General features: G+C 45.8%; 1 long non-coding RNA gene across 2 annotated transcripts in view; it reads left to right on the forward strand.

The window, feature by feature from the left end:
- Positions 1–6,271, forward strand: part of LOC107182139 — a 13,142-nt gene extending 6,871 nt beyond the window's left edge. For both annotated transcript variants that reach the window (XR_001512865.1, XR_001512866.1), the window contains 2 exons: positions 2,872–3,045; positions 6,081–6,271. This is a non-coding gene — a long non-coding RNA (uncharacterized LOC107182139). The remainder of the gene's footprint in view (positions 1–2,871; positions 3,046–6,080) is intronic.
- Positions 6,272–9,341: the final 3,070 nt, after the last annotated feature.

Genomic DNA, 9,341 nt, shown 5'->3' on the forward strand with positions numbered 1-9,341 from the left:
AAATATGTGACACATATTTCTTTGTGAACCTAATGGTATCTTGTGCAGTGCAGTTGGCTAATTTTTATGCTTGGGACTATTTCAAATAAAAAAGAATCTGTATTTTTAAATATCTAGAAAATCTTGTTTTTTTCTTTCTAAAGCAGCCATTTTAAGGATCTCTCAGAAAAACTAAGAATTGTCCATTCCACTGATATTTTATATGAGTGCTTCCATTTCACTTAGCAATGAATTTTGCCTCCCCTAGATATAGAGAAAATTTAATTTATTTTTAAAACTATTTCTAACTTCCAACATTTCTTGACACACGACTATTAGGGCAGCATTAATAAGCCTTTTTTTCTTTTTGCTAATCTTTTTCTCCAGCCCAACTATAGAATACTTAAACTGACATTTATTTTTTTCCCCCACGGCTTTTTTATTTTACAAGAATCACACCTGCCTACAGATTTAACAGCGTATTCAAACAAAAATGTATTTATTCATTACCACATGTTCTTCCTTGCATTGGGTATTTTCACCTTATTCGCACTGAGCTAATCAAGTCCTAACGGTGTCGCATTAAATCGATCTCAGAAGGTATAATTTTCCAATTGAATCTAAACAATGCATGACCTTTATAGTGACTTTCAGGAACATAGCATCTCTCCAGTCACTCCATCTAGCAGGGAATGGACAAAAAGAATAACCATTTTACTTGGACAATGGCTTCTGTGTGCTATCAGGCTTTTCATTCCTCCTCGCCTTTTCTAGCCTGCATCCATGAATACAATGTCTTTTAACATCCCTCCCAGGGCAGTACAGGAGGCCCCATCCATCTCCAGACATCGGTGCTGCACAGCGGCCGAGCATCTCATTATGGCAAAGTGAAGCATTCTGGGAGAGTGGATGGAGCCGCAGACAGCAATTGGAAATGGGGGAGGGGAGGGGATGGGAGCTGGGGAAAATATATGCTCACTTCCTTGGTGATGACACCATATTATGGAACTAAGAACTTCCTGTTTTAGAGGAAGAGGATGTAGGATGTCACTAAGCAGATTCTACAAGTCAACCTTTACCTGCCTCAGCTGCCCCATGCCTCCTGACACACCTAAACCCCTAATTGAAGCAACCACAGGAGCCACCTGGATGGGAGAAAAACAATGGATCCAAGCATCTAAGAAAAAAAATCTGTGGTTCCAAAATAAAAAAAGAAAATAATTTGGACACGCACAAACACATACACAAATCACTAACAGAATTGAAAAGTATTTTCTTCCAACTATGCTAAATGCCTACAACTTACTTTGTTACACTGCCTCAGCCAAAGTAGATTTAAGCAAGTGCCCTTAAAATTCTGAGTTACAGGCCCCTTTATAAAGCATTGAAAATGATGACTCTGTGAAAGGCCTGAAACCTGCCTATTCCCATCCCATAAATTAATAATTCCTAAATTAGATATTCATTTGCCTTCACAAGTAAATTCTTTTTATAATCCAGGCACTTTAGGGACTAGTCAGTGGCTATCGGTAATTTGGTTAGTGACAGATGAGTTCCACTCTGTTAGTTTTGCTCCCAAGTCGGGCTAACATCTGAGCCTGCACTCAAATAATGGGAATTTTGTTAGGGCACTGAAGGGGTAGGGGGACCGTTTCAGGCTGTGGGCAGTGAGTGGCAGAGGAGCAAGGCTTGGCTCTGGGAGTAGCATTTTGAAGGCAGAATGGAAGTATTGGATATAGAGCAAGAGAGAAGTGCTCTCTGGAGAAGAGATGCCAAATTTAAACTTCATCTCTTTCCACATTTTGCTCACCTTTCATTCCAAACTGGGTTACAGTCTAACTGCTTTTTCTGCAGTGTCACACCGAGCATAGTCTCGGTCCTACTCTGCCCACAGTCGCCCTTTGCCTTCTCTCTCATCTTATTGTTTCATCCCTTCATCCCCTGACCCCAAGCCCCACTGCACTCTAGTCTCCCCCTCCCCGCTCCCCAGCCATCCTGCCCTTACCCCCAGGGACTGGTCAATTTGAAAGTCCAACCTTAAGTCCCTACAACTGCTTCCATTTTATCTTTCATGCCTCCATCTGACAATCGCTTTTTCTGGCTTTGAAGTTCTCTCACTACAACCTTAGTCTGTTCTAAGCCTCCATGCAAATTTTCTATAACTTTAGCTTTGGGAAACATTTCAAATCCACAAACAATACATTGGGGAATATAAATATTGGCAAACACTTAAGTTCCATCATTTGGCACCAGATACTGCTGTAGTGCTCAAATTAATTCATTTAACCCTCCCAACAGCCCCAAGAGGTAGGAATTGTTGTTAAACTCATTTTACAGGTGAGGAGACTGAGGCACAAGTGGGTAAAGTAACCTGCCTGAAGTCACACAGCTAGTAAGTGGCAGAACTGGGAGAATTAAAGCCAAGCCGACTAGCTTCGGATCTGTCTTTTTTATCACTGTGCTATATTGCTGTGTTGTTTAGCACTTTACAGAGGGCTCTCGTGCTCAAACATTCCCCCAGTACACACTCCAAGCCCATCGCTGCGGAGACTGCATGCATTGATTGTCCTAGCACCCGCGGGCAGTCAGTCACACCGAGCATAGTTCTAAGGTCCAACACAAATGCCCAGCGTTCTCTCTGCCCACCATTACAGCAGCATGAAGCACAGTTTCCCCAGTGCCAGAATATGGAGCTCTATTCTCTTCCTTGTTAAGCAGATACAAGGAACCAGCAACAGGAGTACATGTCGGGGTATGTACGCTAGGCCCCACAGTAGCAGAGTGCGCTTATAGGCAATTGAGTTTTAAGGATAGCCATTGCAGGTGGTCTAGGCTGTACCACTGGCCCCCTGCTCCCACTTCACCTTGGTGAGCCTTCTCTCCCTCTTCCAGCTCCCCTTCCATGTGCCCAGGCTACCAAAGTAGTGCCTGGTGGATAGCCCTCCTGGACAGACCGCTTCCGTTTTCAGGATGAGGCCCTTCCTTGGCACGTGAAGGCAAACCTCACTGTTCGCCAGTAGGAACAAGACTGAAGAATATTGAAACGAGCTTAACAAACATCCTGAGGTAAGCCACAAAGGGGTCACCTGACGAACTGGAAAGGGGGCAGGTACTGTGAGGTTATTATATTTAACAATCAGGGAAAGGGTTTAGGGCCAGTGGTGTAAGGGATGAGGGACTCTTCTTTCTTCCATGCCTCCCTGAGTCACTCTCCTGCATTGGAGCGAATCTCTCTCCTCCTTACCTCCCTCCTTCCCCCAGCACACATGCAAAATGTACATAGACCCCAGGCTGACCCACTAAACGATACACCCTAGAGATGCTTGTACTCAGGACCTATTTTGATGATCAAAAGTTACCTGTCCAATGTCTCATTCCCTCAGATCCTTGTGGATGACCAGCTTGCTGTTCTGGGATAAGCTAGTTCAGGGGGGAAATGCAGATGAGTTAGCAGGGCACCCCTTACAAAGATATTTGGATTCAAAAAATCCCAACAAACAAATGGCGCCACACCAACACCTAGCATACTTGCCCCAGCCAGCCCCTCCCCCTGAAAAGTCTCTCCCCTTCTTCCTCTCTCTCTATCCAACAACGCCTCAGCCTTTCCCACTCATCTTAAAGCTCACCTCCATGAAGACTCCCTAGACTGAGGCTGCCCACAGTCATGTCTTTTTCCACCGACCCCAGCAGCACTAGAACAGAATCTGGCACGAAGAACAGAACTAGAACAAAGGGGGACAGAACATTGGGCTGGATGATCTCAGAGGTGAGCTCAGCACATTCCCCCATGGCAGGTCAATGGCAGTGTGGGGACATCTGGAGTGGTTTCTGCCCAGCCCTCCCCTCTTTCGCTAGGAAGAGCCCTCCCTTCTTTGGGGGAACTGCTCACCCCACCATTTATTAAACAGAGCTTTGATATGGGATGCCAATCAGGGTGCCTCCCACTCCCAGCTGGGCCAATTAGCATCCTTCCCTGGCATTTTCAAAATCAGAATTAAAATCTGTCTGTGAACTCATAAGCTGCAAGCAATGGTGGCTCCCACCTCAGAGGAAAAGCCAGTCCAAGGGAAATAAAGAAACAAGCACTCATTTGCTTGCTCATTCATTTATTCATGAAACATTATTTGTCAAGGGCCTTCCATGTGCCAGATACTGCTGGGCTCTAGGAATAACATGTTGAGCAAAAACAAAACCAGTTGCTGCCCTCATGGGACGTAAAAGCTTGCAGAGGAAACATTCCTTAAACAATCATGCAAGCAAAATAAAACTGCTATTTTGACAAATAGTAAGGAGAACAGGTATATAATCTTCCGAGAGCATACAGCAGGGGATCTGACTCAGCTACCTGTACAGCTGAACAGTGTGTGCTCTGCACAAAGAAGCACAGCCAAGAGGGCAAGTGAGCGGAAATCCCACTCACCGCTCTCTCACCAGGCTATGGGGCCCAGGGGGAGGGCCCCTTTTTCTACACATGTCGGTGCTGTCTACCCAAAAGAGTCACCTTTTTTCCAATTGGCCCCAAAGTCTTGAACAGTTCAGGCATACAGTCAGGCAGAGGAGTGGGGGAGAGGAGCCCCCCGCCCCCCGGAGAAGGTGACTGGAGCCCCATGAATAATGAGTAGTAGGTATAGTAAGAGGAAGGGAAAAACTTTCCAGACCCAGGGAACAGCCTGGGCAGTGGCCTTGTCATGATGACTATCTAGTCCTTGGTTCCAGTGACTCTGTGGCCTGGCTGATCCCCTCCCTTTCCAGGGGATTGATTTCATGACAATACATTTCCTCTTTGTAATTCATATTACGTTTCAGTCACTTGCAACCAGGAGAGTCCTAGCTCATAAAGCCAAGTTGGGTGCAGCTCTTGTTGTTGTTGTTAATCCTCAGCCCCAGGATATTTTTCCTTTGATTTTTTTAGAGAGAGTGGAAAGGAGAGGGAGAGACAGAGAGAAACATCGATGTGAGAGAGACACATCGATTGGTTGCCTCCTGCACCCACCCCAACCAGGGTCTGGGCACCTGCAACCAAGGTAGGATTTGAACCCGGAACACTTCAGTCAAAGGGCTAACGCTCTATCCACTGAGCCAAACCATCTAGGGCGGTCCAGTGGACCTCCCCACTCTGCCAGGCCGCATCCTTTCCTGTTAGAAACCTTCAGAGCAAGAGCTCTGTCTTTGATGATCTAGCACGTAACCCAAGCTCAATTCACCTTTCATGCGTCGAGAGTTGATTAATTCTCTGCTGATCTTTTATCCACCACGACTAAAAGAAGTGAAGTATCAGAGGACAAAGGGGCTTCCCTGCACTTCTCCCCTCACCCTCCAAGTTCATCCAGGTTTCTACTGGTCTTGCACAAACGCTGTCTCCAGCTTATCCTTATGTTAATAGATGGCTGGATGCGTCTAGAATTAGGCTGTGGAGAGCTAGTGGGGTTGATATCATAAGGGAGAGTCGGTGGCTTCTATTCTGTCTCTGCAACGCTGAGTGCCACTGGGCCCAGAAATGTGCCAATTTCACATGCTCTCCAGAGAGTTCTATGAACACTAACTGGGAGTGCTTCCCAGGGCTCTTAGGGGAAAGCATTGGCCAACACTTTTCGCCGGCTCCCATGAGCTAACTCAGCTGGAATCAGAGGCTACTTGCTCTGTCAGGACAAGCAGACATCGCTTTTCCGAGCTGTTCCTCCCGACACTGTGATATTGAACTGCTCCAGTCTACAGCACCACGGGCTCTGCTGTTCTTTGCAGCTGGGAATTTCAATGGAAAATTACATGCAACTCATGGAAAGGGAAAAGATGTTGAATAAACTCATTCACTGCCCTCTCCATCTGTCATCATTGTCAAGGCTTCACAAAGTGTAATAGACCAGGGTACAGCCTGTAGACTAGAAGAGATTTTGGGGGCTTTCATACATGCAACATACTGATCTGCCCTAGCAGGTGGAACTTACTTCACCTGCTGATGCTGTGGGGTCTAAAGCTGCAAGGGGAAAAGAACATCTATTTTGGCTCAGAGCTCACTACGTGCTTCTGCTATACGTGAGCTCATTTAACTCTCATCACAGTCCTGTAAGATAGTAACATCTCACTTGATTCTCATTTTCCAGAGTGATTAAGCGACTTGCTTACGTGCACCCAGAAAGAAGAAGAGGCTAAATGACTGCCCCACCCCAGAGTTAATTAGCAAAATAGACAAAAAGGGAAGAAGAAATATGTGCTTCTTGAGTCAGCAAGTTTCCACCACAGCATCAGCTTTTGTTTGAGCATCTCATCAGTAAAGACTTCTGAGGGCATTGCCCACATGTGTGAATTTATTTATAAACACATGATATACATTAGAAACCGGTTTGCTCTTCAAATTTTACTGGGTATGAGAATCACCCGGGGAGCTTGCCCAGGCACAGGTTATTGGGCCCACCCCTAGAGCATCAGAGATTCAGTAGGTTTGAGATGGGCCCCAAGAATGTGCCTTGCTAACCGGTTCCCAGGCGATCCCGATGCCGCCTGGGATGGAACTCACTTTCATCACGTTCATTGCTATGTACACGTAACTCCAAAACAGCAATTTACAACAAGAACGTAATGTGGAGTCAAATAGTAATCCTAATTAATACTTTTCCTGCACCCCAGATAATGGTCTTGAGCAGCTTCAGGAGTCCAAGACCCCATTTGGAAACCACTGTGCTACACTGAGCCACACTGGCTTTCTCTGCTTGAGAGGCAAGCTCAGTGGCAGGCACTTCACAAATCACAGAAATTTCCCGAGCTTTCAACATTGCGAATAAAGGAGATGATAAAGGGACACATCTGATGGGCACCGCTCAGGGTCCCGCTAATCCTCCCCCATAGCGCTCAAGCACTTTGGCCTTTCATTTTCGGCTAACTCCATTCCTAACATCTTTCCTCTGCTTTCATTTCTTTCCCTTGGTGATAACAGCTCTCATCACTGGTAGGTATTGCAATCGAGCACTCCTGTTGTTCCTTTTGTGGAAATCCTAGCCACTGCAAGTACACATGCTACTTGATATCTGCAAAGCAAAAATGTTCCGAGTGAACAACGCTTTGATTGAACTTCAATTCTGCTGTGACTTTGAAGTCCCGACTTGGGGTTAGGGGTGTGCCATGCGGCACGGTGACATTCAGAAGCACCTGGAAGGGGATTTTCCCTGCTCACATATGATGTTGATTTCCAAGGTGCTTTTGCTGTTTGTGAAAAATGAGGCAGATTTAAATGCAGCAAATAAAACTAATCCCGGAATTTGGAAAGGGCAGAGACAAAGTGTTTGCAAAGACTTGGGACATAAATTTAAATCTAAAGGATACTATAGCAACAGGCCATTATGGAAACACAATGATAACATAAATAACATAATATATCATTAATAATCTATAATAATAAAAGCATAATACGCTAATTAGACCAGATGTCCTTCTGGGTGACCTTCCAGACGAAACCGGGGCTGTGAGGGCTGAGGCAGCCAATGCAGCTGTGAGGGCAGAGCCCCTTGCATAAATTTCTTGCATCGGGCCTCTAGTTATAATATAAAATGATATTATATAATGTAGCAATAGGCTACACCATAATAAAAAAAAAAAAAGGGAAAGGTTTAGTATAGCCATTGCTTCACTAGAAGAGAAAAGAGGTATCTTCTGAAATTTTGAGATAAAGGAAAGTGGAAGCATAGTTTATTGGTAAAGACCAAGTGTCAGACATAACCCCAGGATTTCCTGTGACCAAACCTGAGCAATAGAGCAAAGGTCATGTCCTGGGGGTGCTTTTCAAAAAGCCATTTGTGCTGTACAGAACAACGGCTTCGAAACACGCTCTGGCTTTTGTTGAGTGATGCCTCGGCTTAAAACCAGATTCCAAAGGGCTGATTCATATTGGCCAACGAATGGCTTGGACTTATTGCTTCAGCCCATAGCTATTTCTTTCCTCACTAGTTTCCCACCCCCATGGATCTCAAATAAATGTGCTTCTTCCATAGGTTCAGCCCTTTGCTTGCTCAGAACTCAATGTTAACCCAGCAGCATCCACTAAGCGGGGAGCTGGTGCCACTACAGTCATCCTGACCCCCAATTCTTAGAGAAAGACTTCCACCCCTTCCCTCTCACCCCCAACCTCATATCTGCTTAGGGGAGGAAATGGGTCAAATGGGAAAAGACAGGTGCTGGAACCATGTACGATCAGAAACACAGACAGTAAAGGGCCCATCTGGGCCCTCAAATCCCCTTGTCTCTCCCAGTAACTTTTAAAAGAGGAGGAGCGCTCTCGCTGGTTTGGCTCAGTGGATAGAGTGTTGGCCTGTGGACTGGAGGGTCCCGGGTTCAATTCTGGTCAAGGGCACATGTCCAGGTTCAAGGGGCGGCAAGTGCAGGAGACAGCCAATCAATGATTCTCTCTCATCATTAATGTTTCTATTTCTCCCGCTCCCTTCCTCTCTGAAATCAATAGAAAAATCTTGAAAAAAAATAATAAATAAAAATGAATAAGAAAATAAGAGTTAACCTAAAATTAAAAAGAGAGAGAGAAGGAGCAAAAAAGAAACAGCATTAGCATACTGTTCTTCAGAAAATATTTGAGTCCAACAAGGTGTCCAGCACCTTGGAATAAGAGCCCTGGGCAGTGCCTGCCTTCCCTGCTTACTATCTGTGCTACTCTGGGCAAGTCCCCTACTAGTCTGAGTATTCCTTTCCTCATCTAGACAATGCAAATAACACCTCCTAAAATCTAGCTGTGGCAGATTAAAGATGGCCATATACTTTTTGACATTGTCACGTGAGTAACGCCAGTTTGGACTCTCTGGTCCAGTTCAGCCACCACCCATATCCCAGCAAATGACCCCAGTCAACGCTACTTGGGACAGAAGGATGCCCAGCCAAGCTCTGCCCAAGCTTCTAACCCTACATCGTTTATTACACTTCTAGTAACCCGGTGCATGGATTCGTGCACATTGAAAGGAAATTAGAAGGTGGCCAGCGGGTCAGGACTGGGCGAGATGGCTGGACACACCCTGGAACTTTGCATATTACCTTTTATTAGTATAGACTAGAGGCCGGTGCACAAAATTTGTTCATTGGGAGGGGGGTGTTCCTCAGCCCAGCATGCACCCTCTCCCAGCCACACCTGGGTGGCACCATGGCTCGGAGCAAGGTCCCTCCAGCAAGTGGGATCCTTTGGCCTGGCCTGTGGGGATCAGGCCAAAACCAGCTCTCCAATATCCCCCAAGGGGCCCCGGAGTGCCAGAGATACTCTGCAAAGTTGCTGTTGTACAGGGCATGGAACGTAAATGCAAGTGTGCAGTAAACCAAATTCGGGGTGACAGTGCCCCAGCAACAACATAACCCATGGCTGAAGGTGGAATCAC

This window comes from Myotis davidii, unplaced genomic scaffold, assembly GCF_000327345.1.
Source record: "Myotis davidii unplaced genomic scaffold, ASM32734v1 scaffold173, whole genome shotgun sequence".
NCBI classification, from domain to species: domain Eukaryota; kingdom Metazoa; phylum Chordata; class Mammalia; order Chiroptera; family Vespertilionidae; genus Myotis; species Myotis davidii.